At 35.3% G+C, this 14,077-nt stretch overlaps 1 pseudogene; it reads left to right on the top strand.

Annotated features, from left to right (window-relative positions):
- LOC105740889 overlaps positions 1-14,077 on the top strand; it is a 145,375-nt pseudogene that overhangs the window by 100,414 nt on the left and 30,884 nt on the right.

The raw sequence follows: 14,077 nt of genomic DNA, 5'->3' as shown, positions 1-14,077 counted from the left end.
CATATTATTGTCTTCATAGTAGATATTCAAAGTACAAACTGCACACATGATATCTTGTCTAAACACTATTAATACAAATCTTTCCTCATTTAACTAAGAGAAAGTTTTTTTTTTTCTTTTTTTTTTTAGTACAAAATGGTCTCTGATTTATATCCCCCTTTTTTGCTCAGTTTTGTCAGAGATGGGTATTCCATTGCTATTTAAATATTGTAACTGTGTGAATTCAGCAAAATAATCCAGTATAGTCCAGTAGTCCATGACAGTAGTGGGTTATCAGCTTAACTGGCAATGTCAGAAAATTTTGACTTGAGCCTTATACAGCTCAGCATATTAAAATGGCTTTACTTTTTATGCCTCCTGTTTATACTTTTCTGCTGGATCGTTAAGAACTAGATAAAGCAAAATCTATATAAAAAGAAGCATACCTTTTGTTTCTGACAAGGTCAGTCAAATCCCCTCAGGATTTACCCTGAAACCCTGTACAGCAGATTGCAGATCCTTTGTCAGTATCAGACAGGTGGAAGTGTCACGGCCATTGCTTGAACAATTTGCTCTTTGTGTAAGCCTGAGAGAATGTTTTCTCTCTAGGTGACTCTCTTTAGTCACACTCTACATAGTTAATTACTTTCCTCTGTGCCCTCATAATTTCCTTGATCAGAAAATTTGGGATAACACTGAGTAACAGGATGTTACAGGACAGGTTCTGTTATGTCCTGAGTCCTCGCTGACCTTGAGGGGCCATGGCAGTAATGTTGTCTATCGTTGTAGCCCCTTTTTTCCTCTAATTTTTGGTCTGCAAACTTAAGTTGTTAACCATCCCAAAAAGAAGCTTAATGATATTATTACTCTATAACATAGTCAGTTGAGCTAAACATCAGTATCTGACTGAATATCAAATGCCTTATACATAACATGAAACAGGTATTTTTCATCAATCATTGATATACTAAACTTTAAATCCTTAGTGAATGTGAAAAAAGTTAAAAAAATAAAAAATAAAAAATGTAGAAATAAGCAATTACATATTTTTACACAGAAATTTAGAAATCTAACCATATACAATGTTGTAGTAGGATAGTTCTATGACATTTTTTCTTGTCTCTTATTTTTATTTATTACTTTTTTAAAACAAACATCTACACGAAAGAGTATAGCAGTAATTAATATGACATTAGAAGTAGTATAAATTTGGAAGATCAGAATGACAGGCATTCCAACCATGACTCTAGTATTACACACTGTTATCTTCAGTGTAGTTCCTTAGTTCACAGGTATCAGCATATACATTCAGCCAGAATGTGAGTGCTACCAATTAACTGCTAGATTCAAAAACCTGATGGAGATTCCTAGGACCATTTCCTTATCAATCTTGTGTGTATAAATATATGGTTTTGCTTCTGCCATGTTTGCTGGTGTTTCTCCTTGCCCTCTCTTTGTTGTTTAGTTCATAAATTCTCACGTTCCATTTAATTGTGTTATAATTTTCTATTTTTCTTTCTTGTTTTGAGTTCTTACACTAGGAAGAATATACAATATTTACACATGTGGTCTGGTTTATTTCACTTATAAGTATATCTTCAAGTGGCATACACTTAAATATGAAGGCTCTATAGCTGAGTAATACTCTGTTTTATAAAAATACCACATCTTTTTCTTCCATTTCTCAGGTGATGGGCATTTTGTTTGCTTCCAAGATTTGGTTGAGACAAATTGTGCTGCCATAAACATTGGTGAACATATAGCACTTTAATATGACTTTTTCAGTTCTTTTGGGTAAATTATCGGTAGGGGGAAAGCTGGACTGAATGGGATTTCCAGTTCTAGTTTTTTGAGGAATCTTCACACTGATTTTCATAACAGTTGCACCAGTCTACAAGGAATGGCTGTATTTATACCACAGTTAGTTGACGTTTGAGAAAAAAGTTTCCAGGGAGAGAGAAAGTGTAGAGTTGTGAAAGGTTTAATTCACCAAGGAGGCACAGCAGTACTTAACATGTGTCACCAAGTAACAGACCCATAAAATATGTGGTACAATAATTGCTATAAATAAAAGGAGATATAAACAAATCTACAATTATAAATGCAAAATAATAACCATTGCTGCATTATTATTATTTTTTAGTGAAATTCTGTATCATTTTCAATTTGTAAAATTATTTTTAATCTCTTAACACAAGTGAAGATATTTTGTACATGCACTGGTTCCCCACAGTGTGTGTTATCATTGTGTACTGAATAGGTGCACTAAAGAAAGTCAACATTTAGAAAAGTGAAAGAAGAAATTTGTTAAAAGTAAAGCATGCATCAAAGTCCATGACTTAACCAAAATGGTATGTTTGTCAGGCATTTTCCAACAACACACACAATACAGGAGTAAGGCTAGATGGTACAGCACCCTGCTAGGGTACTCATAGTGCCTGACTTGATCTCCAACACTAGAATGTATAAAGATCTGAAAATCAGTAGGGGCCTAAAATTTAAATACCCAATCCAGAAATGGGCATCCAAGATGAACACACACTTCTCAGAGGATGAAATTAAAGAAACAAATAAATATATGAAAAAATGTTCTACATTACTCATCATCCATGAAATGCAAATTAAAACAGCACTGAGATACCATCTCACCGGAGAAACAATGGCTATCATAAAGAGATCAACCAACAACAAATGTTGGAGAGGCTGTGAGGAAACAGGAACCCTTCTCCACTGCTAGTGGGAATGTAGACTGGTACAACTATTGTGGAAATCAGTATGGAGACTCCTTAAAAAACTAGGACTGGAAATTCCATTCAAACCAGCTATACCCTTACTGGGAATTTTCCCAGAGGAACTGAAAAGGTCATATCATAGTGATATGTGTGTACCCATGTTTATAGCAGCACAATTTTTGATGGCCAAATCTTGGACGCCACCAAGATGCATGTCACCTGAAGAATGGATGAAAATAATGTAGTATTTTTTACACAATGGAGTATTACTCAGCTATAAAGAATGATAAACTCGAAGGCTTCATATTTAAGTGGATGCCACTTGAAGGTATACTTATAAGTGAAATAAACCAGACATACATGTGTAAATAGCATATAGTCTCCCTAGTATAAGAACTCAAAACAAGAAATAAAAATAGAAAGTTATAACGCACTTGAAAGGAAAGTGAGAATTTGAGGGTTAGACAACAAAGAGAGGGCAAAGAAAAAAGCTAGGAAACATGACAGGGGCAAAGCTATACATTTATATGTACGAGAGGGGTAAGGCAATGATCCTGAGAATCTTCAGCAAGTTTTTGAGGCTAGCTGTTAATTGGTAGGATTTTCACCCTGACTAGCTATATGTGTTGATACCTGTGAATCAAGCAACTGCACTGAAGATGGCAATGTGTAATTGTAGGGTCATGCTTGGTATGCCTGCCATTCTGGTCTTCTAAATATGTACCACTTGTCATGATATTACACTTACTACCATTCTGTCTCTCGAATAAATGTTTGTTTTTTTAATAAAAGATAATTAATGAAAATAAGGGAGAAGAAATAAATGTCACAGAACTGTCCTGCTACAATGCTGTACATGGTTAGAGTTTTAAACTTCTGCATCAAAATATGTAATTATTCTTATGTTTAAAAATATTTTGTATTTTTAAATTTTTTTCTTATTGTGTGGGGACTTTAATGTTAACATATGAATAGAAAATGGAAAATAATTGTTCCATGTTATACCTGAGATGTTTGATATTCAGACAGATAGTGAGGTTAAACACAAATGCTTATGTTGTAGGTTAATAACAATAAGCTTCTCTTCTGGAGGGTTAACAACCTAAGTTTGCAGACCAGAAATTAGAGAAAAAAGGGCTGTAAGGACAACCAACATTTTGGCTCTAGCCTTTCAAAGTCAGTGAACACTCAGGACATACAGGAATCTGTACTTTAACATCATGTAACTCAGTTGTGTCCCAAGTTTTCTGATCAAGTAGATTCTGGGGTCACAGAGGAAAGTGATCGATGACGTAGATTGTACTTAAGCAGATTCACATGGAGAGAAAACATTCTGTCAGGCTTTCACAGAGAGCAAATTGGTCAGGCAATGCTTGTGACTAATCCAGATGGCTGACACTGACAAAAGATCTACAAGGTGCTGTACATGACTTCAGGGTAAATACTGAGGGAATTTGATTACCTAGTCAGATACAAAAATTACATTTTTAGTTATATAAGTCTTGTTTTAACTTGGTCTTAATCATCCAGCAGAAAAGTCTAAAAACCAAGTATTAAAAGTAAATCCATATTAGTATGACGATCTGTAAGAGGCTCAATTCAACAAATTCAGACATTGCCAGTCTTATGGAAAACCTACTACTATTATGGACTACTGCACTATATTAGAATATTTGGCTGAATTCACACACCTATAATATCTGAATGACAATTGAGTACCCCTCTCTGACAAAAGTAAACAAAAAGGGGGATACAAATAAATAACCATTTTGTATCTGTATATTCAAAATAGTTAGGTTAGATGTACAGCTACATTTTCTTAATTCAATGAATAGAATGGTTTGTTCTACTAGTATTTGTGGACAGGACATCATGTCTGTATCTTGTACAATGAATAAGAACTAAGACAACAACATGCAATGTATTAATAAATGAAACTGTCCTACTAAATGGTTTTGAAACTGTCTCATTGCTATTTGTTTCTCAATAAAATCATTAAAAAATAAAGTCTGATTTTTAGAGTGATGATCATTCTTTTCTCAGTTTGTGTGAAATGGTTTAAGGATTTTACAATCTGTGAAGTGTGTGGTCTGAACGTTTGTAGCAGGCTCACATTTATTCCACTTTCTCTGTCTGGTTCATCAGTGTGCTAAAAGTCAAAGAATTCACACTCTCCCTGGCTGCTGCATTGGCCTTGGATTCTGGGCCATTCAGTGTGAGTTTTCTGCCTCTTACGTTCATTGGTTTGCATGATCAGTCATTACTTCTATATTTAGACCACAGACTATTCTCCTCAACACCTGTGCAATGTTAGTAAGGAAGTCACCTTACCTGCATGAGTCTCCAGACACTGTATGTGAGCTTGGTGAACAGAGTCCCTATGCCATGTAATCCTGTGGAAACCTTAGAAAGTTGGGGAGCAGTTATGTTCTTATGTTTATACTAGTGAAAGAGAAGTAAAGGAATGTTTGCTAAAGAGTAAAGTGACAAATTTCAGTTAATCTACTCTTTGCTCTTTCCAAATCATAGTAATAACTCTTGTTTCCAACCTTTTAAACTATTCCAAGCAAAAACATCAGTCTAGTGTGAATATCCTCACTCTTTAGGATGGGTAAATGTTATTAATTTTAATCTCTAGTATTTATTTAAAAGGCAGTGTTAATCACCCTTATTTGATATCTCTTTATGTTACTTTCTTCACATGTGTAACAAGATAATAATAATATACATACTGTTTTATTAACTTTTCAGCTGCAGTGATTTCAGAATAGGAATACAACCAATCTTTGCTCTGAGGTAGGGTAAAAATACTTAATTTCCCCAAGGTGGCAGCAATTTTCAAATATTGTGTACTAATAACTCCAGGGAGATGTCAATGCAAAGAATACATATATAGGGGATAACAAGCCATATTCTATGATTTTTTGTGACATCTATTCAGTGTCAATGTCATCCAACATCTCTCCTATATAGTTGCAATGTAAACTTCTTTATATACTTTTATAAAGAAGTATTCAGTTCTGAATTCTGAATCCTAATTTCAGAAGTGAAACATTCTTGGGTAAGCTATGAGCTGCTTAATGATACTTTACTTTTCAGATGTGAATGACTGCTCCCAAAATAGCAGTTTTGACTTGTCCTGGCTATATGGTTGCTTGGTGGGGCTTCTGAGGGACTTGGCCACATTCAAAACTCTAATGTGTTTTGCAAGTATTCATGTAGGATGGTTGAGATGATTGCAGTCATAATTCCTATTTGTTTTTTTAATATATCAGTTAATGTTTAGAATTTTCACCTTGACTAACTCAGTATCTGTGATCTGAGCAACTACATTGAGAACAGCAATATGTAACACCAAACGCATGGTTGAATGCCTCTCACTTTAGTCTACTAAATGTATACCATTCCTAATGTCTTGTCAATGATTATATTCTCTTTAAAATAAATTAAAAAAAAAGAAAAGAAAAAAAGATTTCTTGAAAGGAAGCACAAATACTCCGTCATTTCCCCAATCTTTACTAACTATATCTGCTAATATGAGTAATAGATTTAAAGATAAAAATAGATAATATAGCTATTGTTAATTAGCTATTCTTGTTCTGAAAATGTGCAACATATATATTGTTGTATGTTACCCTGTTTCTGTCTTTTTTCAATTTGCTTTTGCTTTTGCTTTTCCTCTTTAAAATAAAATGAAATAAAACTTATCCAACAAGAACAACAAAAACAACAGCAACATACTCCAATATTTTCATTCCTTATACTCCAATTTCCTTAACTCTTAAATAAGTTACACTAACTTTTGGTAGTGTATATGAAATCAGCCCAGGTGCTGATTTTTTATAGTGACTTCAGAAGTAATTCAATGAAACACCCTATTTAACTACTTAGAGTTGGGAATTTGATGATTCTACAGATTGTTCCTCATATCTTTTGCAGAACATGCCAGAAGGCTAATTCTGGGGTATGTATGTATCAGCTTTCAGGTGAGGCTACTCACTAGTTAATTTTCAGTTTTATTTCATTTCTCATTTTCTGATTCTATTAAACCTTTTGTTATTTTCTTTTAAGTAGGAATAAGACCCAGATTGCTGTCCTAGATCAGTGATTGTATAAATGACCCAGCAGGTTCTGCATCCTGAAAACAGAATGCTGTTAATTTCCTATTTGAGGATGTCCTACAAGACAAGAAAACCTTTTATATTCTCTACATAAAAGTAACCATTTACTTGATTGTCTTTCCTCAGACAGCCCCCAGATCCAGCTGAGAGATGGAAATAACCGCTGTGCTGGAAGAGTGGAGATTCTTTACCAGGGTACCTGGGGTACCATTTGTGATGACAAAGGGAATGTAGCATGTGTGGTATGCAGACAGCTTGGTTGTGGACAGGACATTGATTATACCATTGGTTATTTTTTTGGATTTGGATCAGGGCCCATTTGGCTGGGTGGCCTGAATTGCACAGGAAATGAGTCCCATGTGTGGAAGTGTCCTTCCTGGGGATGGGGCCCACATAACTGCAGTCACGAGCAGGACGCAGGTGTCTTCTGCACAGGTATGGTCAGTGAATTTTATAACTGTCAGGGTTAATAGATAATTCAGAGAAGTAGGTTGTGATCTCTAGGATAAAGTGGGCAGTGTCCAGAAATCTATAGGTACATCCACATGCTGACTGTGCACAGCAGCTGATTTTGATAGACTTCACTTAGGTTTAGGAGTTTTAATCAGGTTTAGGAGTTTTTATCCTTTTCTTGTGGTTGTTCCTAAAAGGATAATGTGTTATAGTATCATGCCAACTAAAATCTAGTATCATAATTTTGTTTACATAGCATTGCAAGTCCACACAAAATCACACACATACACACACACACACACACACACACACACACACACCCATTGCAACATTAGGGTACGGAACTAAAACAGGAAACTGTATTTATCTTGGTGAGATTGAGTGTTTCTCTATGTATACCATGAGATTTTATTTTGCACAACTGTTACATAGGCACATGGGACATTATTAAACAAATTCCTGAGAAATTTATGCAAAGCTGTAAGTCTTATTTAAGATTCAGACACAAATATTCAGAGTTCCTTCACTTACAGATTTGTAGATAAAATATTCTTTGTTGAAAGCACTTCCATCATTACTAGAAAAGATTCTCTACATTTTTATTCTTCTCAAGTATAGGAAACTGATTCCAAACCTATGACATGCATGTTACTTGTTTTGTTTTACCTTAAATGATGTGAATCTATTCATTGTGGTTTACAAACAAATACATCAGTATTCAGGTTTAATTGCAGTTTATCTCTTTATGATAAATTAATGGGCTTGGGTTACAGTCTAGGCACTTATCTTCAAAATGTTCAGCATCACTACCATAGGAGGTTGGTCTCATCTCATTGGTTGGTAAGAGTACAACAGTGAAATTTCAAACTGTGCTTAGTGATCATTTCATTCTCTAGTACCTTCCTAATTTTGTCAATGGAAATCATACAAAAGATCCCTGCAAGATTTTGTATTATATTGCCAGTCATTTTCTCACACCTTCTTAATAGTTCAACTTGTACAGGACACACAGAGTCACATATCTCAATGGATATTCTCAGAAGTTAGCTAACAGCTTGTTCTATCTGATTTTAATTAAAAGTTTCCATTGTCTTCTTGGGAGTTAGAAATATACCATGTCCAATGACAAAATGTGGAGGAAATAGTGACACAGAAGTCATATTTGTGTATCTAAGCCAGAAGCTCTGACTCAGGGTTATAGAACTGGTGGCTTCCACAGATCATGTCAGAGTGACCTATAATGTGCAGAGGGACCCAGGTAGATCATTGAAGGAGGAGCTGTGATGGTCAATACTGTATGTACTATTGTCAAAATATGTCTTATCTAAGTTTGGTTTTAACAACAGCACTATAGGACTTGTGCTCCCTACATCTACAAGGCCGTAAAAATGAGTTACTTATATTTAGGATTTTGTATGTGAATGATAACTTCTCATGTAAGGTGCATTATCATCATTATACTCCAGTGATGATATGGTTTCAAATAACATTATATAAGCACTTTGGGATTTCAGGTTTTGATTTACTACATTAGCCTCAAAGAGATATAGAAACATGTCTAATTAGATTCAAATACCCATTTTAAGAAGATAAATTAGTAATTTTTTGTGACACACTGTAGAAAGAAAACAGAAGTGAAAGTGTTTTTCTCTTGAGAATGCAATGCCTTCTGAATATCCTCACTAAATTTACTCATTGTCATGTAGTGTCCATGCCTATAGACAGATGCCTCCCCAGAGCTCTGAGCTTGCTGTTCAAATCAGTTCCTGATCATTTTTGTAGAAAAATGTCTCAGTGTTTCTTTAAACTCCACTAAAGATGGACAAGATAAGTCCTTAAAAACAAAATAAGAAAAATTTTCATATCTTGTCATTACTACTATCGAGCTCCCCAATTTTCCTCTGAATTTTGTAATGGGAAATATGAAAACACCTTATCTTAGTCACAAATCCCTGACACTTTGTCTTACACTGAATCATACAACTCTTTTTCATGTCTAAATGGGAAATAAATGTAGATTCTAAGGTTTAATATTCATTGAAATTGTTCTAATTGGTTAAATATTAATTTATTTGGGATCTATGTCCAGGAACTGAAATTTTCTAGGGATAAAACAGTGAATAATGAAGCCTAATCTATCTTAACTGAGATCACATTCAGTGGACAAATATAGATAGTAGAAAATAAAGAAGATTGCATATAGATATATATTTTAGACATACATGAGTTTTCTTTTAGTATATAAAAGAATAAGTTCATTTAAAAGCATATATAACTTTACATTTGAATGTAAGTAATTAGGTGACAGACAGTCTGAGCTAAGCCTGTAAATTCCTCCTGAATTTGCCTGCAACCACTATATTATGTAAAGCACTTTCTGACACAAGTTTACAAATCTTCCTATGACCCAATTTTGGGAAAGGGAAGTCTTTCACACCATCACTTCTAGCATGTCTTTAGAAATTCTAAGTCTGTATCATGGATATTTAATGAATTTATTTTCTCTGTTCTAGGATTTCTGAGACTATCTGGACAAGATAGATCCTGCTCAGGGCAAATGGAAGTGAATCCTGGAGGGAAGTGGACTCCAGTGTCTGATGTGAACTTCACACTGTCCAGTGCCCAGGTCATCTGTGCAGAGCTGGGGTGTGGCAAGGCTGTGTCTGTTCAAGGGAACATGTCCAGAAATGCCAGTGAGAAGGTCTGGGATGAAGGGTTCCAGTGTAGGGGGCAGGAGCCTGAGCTCTGGTTTTGCCCCAGAGTGCCTTGTGCTGGAGGCAGCTGCCAGCATGGTGCAGCTGTGGAGGTTGTCTGTTCAGGTGAGGTTAATAAGGATTTTCACCTTCCTTCATGATCATTCGGTATTTCTTCTACTGCTTCTCCTTTCTTGTTTTCCTTCTTTTTGCTTTCCTACCCCACCCTTTTTTCAGACATGATCTCACCATGTAGTTCAGGCTGTTCTGGAACTCCTGACAGTCCTCCTGCCTCAGCTTCTCATGGACTTGGATTACATGCATACACTAATAATCCCACCTTGTCCTCCTTTAATTATCCTTCTGCTCATTTTCTCATGAAGAAAATATATGATAGTGATAAAGCAGTTCCTTATTTTAAATTTTTTGCTCTAATGTTTTCAGAAGAGGGACATAATCTACCTCTTCACAGAAAAAGGGTTAGGAATAGATGAAACTATATCTTCCTCAGACAAGTAAATACTAATGTTTGAATAATAACAACTCAGGTGGAGAAATCCAAGTAGCATATATATTTGTTTAGTCTGAATCAGCAATTTTGTATGGTTCTCAGAGGAACCTGACCAATGTTTATATCATGGGAACTGTGTCCTACAAGATTTTCCAATATACTGAAAGGAAGAATATCTTTAGTCAGGTACATACACATAGACTCTGAAACCTAGATTTTTTATAAGTGGAATATTGTTGAGTGAGTCCTGCATTCCTACAGTGCTTTATGATTATTTCTTCTTACTCCTAATGACTTATCAATAAGATCAATTTGATTTTTCCTCAATGCTTGGATGCCCATTTTATCTTCTGATGAGCTCATCCCAGTTGATTACAGTAGTAACTTAATTTTCTGGGCTATAATTCTTCTATCTTATCAGTGGATATTAGTTAATGAAAAAGAAATCAAACTCAAGTGCAGGTCCCTTCTAGTGCCTCTTAGAATTCATCCAGTAAAAGCCATTGTCAACCAGTCAGGGTAAGCAACCTGACATTCTCCACATATTTTCCCCATATCTCATGCACAACCCTACAAATGAAGAGGCGCATTCTGGTGGGGCATTGCTTAGATTCAATGTGGTCTTTCTCACTGGGTCATTTTCTGTTTACTTCTATCTCTTATTCTTTTTAATCCTAGTAATCTCATCATTTTTGTTTCTGTCAGAATCCAGGCCCTGGTGCTGCTCTGATACAGTATGTTTAAGTCTTACCCAGCAAGCTATGTACAGCAAAAGCAGTGCATTAACAGTTGATTGAGAGGATCGAAGAAAACACAAAAGTCTAATTTTCTGCATAAAAGTAAGCATTAATATGATTCTTTTTTCTCAGAGATCCCACAGCTCCGCCTGATAAATGGTGGCCATCGTTGTGCTGGCACAGTAGAGGTCCTTTACCAGAACTCCTGGGGAACCATCTGTGATTGGTGGTGGGACACACCTGAAGCAAAAATAGTATGCAAACAGCTGAGCTGTGGATCAGCGGTGGAGGCTGTAAACTCTGCTCAGTTTGGGCCTGGATCTGGGCCCATATGGCTTGAAAGCCTGAGATGCACAGGGCAAGAGTCCTATGTGTGGAATTGCCCTTCTCTTGGCTGGAACAACACCTACTGCAGTCATGAGAATGATGCGGGAGTCATCTTCTCAGGTATGGTCAGTGTGTTGTCCACCGCCTTGGTGCATCGAAAGTTTCATGGAATTAAGTGAATGACCACTGGGAAATAGGGAACATATGTGTTGCAGAAGACTGTGAGTCTCTCAATAGAGTGCTCCTACCATGATGGAATTCATTCACTTTCCCTTTTTAACCTCCTCTGCTGTTTTTTCTTTTCCTTAGATCATACCTAAGAAGAAAGATTATTCTAATATCATGTCAATTAAAGTTAAGTTTTATCAGGGACTTGACCTACTCCTCAACATCCTAAAACAAGTTATAGCAAAGTGTTAAAGAAAAAAAGACAAGTAGTATGATTTTGGGTGGTAATCCTGGAAGTCCAAAACTCTCCATGGGTAAAGAGAACTTCGCACAGCTAGTACTTATTAGGTTTCCTTGGACTTGGAGGTTGCATAAAGTGGACAGTAGAAAAGCCCACGAAAGAAGTTAGAACAAAGGCAGCATATATTGCTAATTAGGAGAACAGTTTGATCTGTAATGTTGACCATTTGTTATTACCCTTGAATATTCAATGTCTTCCATCTGCAGCTTTATCTTGTCTGGAGAGACTGTGAATCTAGAGAACACTGTGGTCAGCATCTTAACACTTATACAGCCTGGTCTCCAGCCACATTTTACAGTTTTGTTTTTTAATATACTTTTGTATTTCACAACAAAGTCTTATTTATTTGATTATTTATTTATTTACTTTTGGTACCAGGTATCAAAATCATGACCTTGTGTGTTCCAGGTAGACACTTAGGATACTGAGCTTTCTCCCCAGCCTGGTACCAATTTTTTTTTTATTTTGGCAAGCTCTAACTACCCAGCTCAGACTCATAGAGATCTTCCTGATTTCTGCTTTCTTAGTGCTGGGATTGAAGGCATGCACCACTATGCCTGGACTCCATCGCCAGTTCAGGCACACAGGGTTGGGGCCTGCATGACATGCGGTGCCCCAGCACTTACCTAAACAAGTGCTTAGTTCACTGAGCTATTCTGCCAGCTCTCCAATTTTTAATAAGAGAATAAAAAATAGTAAAATAGGAATAATACAGAATTTTCTTAAGCAAAACAATAGGAATTCAATAGTGGTTGTTATTTTGCATATTTTTGTTGCCTTCAAATTTTCTGTTCACATTACTAGATACAAGCATATAAAATCATTTCAAAAAGTAAACAAGAAGAGAGAGAAAAATAAATTTAAGCCTTAACTACTCCTTTCCATAGATCAGCAGAAATCAGCAGTATAATTATCCTAGCTAACCTTTATATATACATGAATATTTATTTTTCCCTTTCTTCTTTCTTTCCTCCTTTCCATCATCCCAGTTGTTCATTCCATTTGAACAGTTTCTTTCTCAATCACAATATCTATTGTACCCTTCAGGTTTTATTCATATATTGAGGTTCTTACATTTGAGAAACAATATAATGTTTACACATGTGGGTTTGATTTATTTCATTATTTGTATGGTCTCTAGTTTATAAGAGTAAAATAACTAGACATTACTTCAAATTTTCCCTTCCACAGCAATGAATTTGTTAAAGGGAGGAATTGAATATAGTGTCAGTTTTTATGGTCAAATTGAGTGTTTTGTTATGTATTAGCTTGACACACCATTTTTCACTATGTCAGTCCATAAATAGGCACTGAAGGTAGGATTAAACAAAAAAATCACTTAAGAGTTCAGAGCTATTTCAAAGTGGCAAATCTTTGCAGATTGAGATGCTAGTATTATTTGCACTTGGAAAGAATGGCCTCAGAAATGTGGATGAATCCTGAGTCATAGGTTCTCATTTGACTGTTGCATATAAAAAAGATTTTCTACATTATTTCCAAGAAACACCTGGGTACATTCAAACTTTTGAAGGACATGAAGTTCTGTACCACCAGATCAATGCTGGATGCAATGAGAAATTAATGTATTTAAATTATAAAATGATATTGTGCTTAATGGTGTCAGTGATGTTAGAAAAGAGCATTTGAGGATTCCTTTAAGAAAAGTGGGAGTAAGGACACATGGAATTTTGAAAAAAATATAGAAGAGTTTGATATTTTGTAATAGAAGCACACCTAGAAAATACAGAAATTTTATATTAATCTGAGGATTTAAGTGTAGTTTAAAGAATACCATGAGTATGCTTAGATAAATTCTAAGTAGTCATAGGAAAGGAATATTAGTATAAATGAGACTGAAGGGTGAGGCGTTGATAGCTCAGAACTGTGAAAGAAAAGTTCAGGTGATGAAATTTTCTTAAAAAAGCTGCATATCACACAATGAGTCTACATTACCAGAGACTTTTATTTCACTTTTAGTTTACTAGTACATGTATGTGTGTAGTACGTAATACTTTCTTTATTGGATATATGATATTCTAAATTTTTTCTCTCCCT

The sequence above is a fragment of the Octodon degus genome, unplaced genomic scaffold (assembly GCF_000260255.1).
Source record: "Octodon degus isolate 3935 unplaced genomic scaffold, OctDeg1.0 scaffold00292, whole genome shotgun sequence".
Lineage (NCBI taxonomy): Eukaryota > Metazoa > Chordata > Mammalia > Rodentia > Octodontidae > Octodon > Octodon degus.
This window is presented reverse-complemented; position numbering and strand designations above follow the sequence as displayed.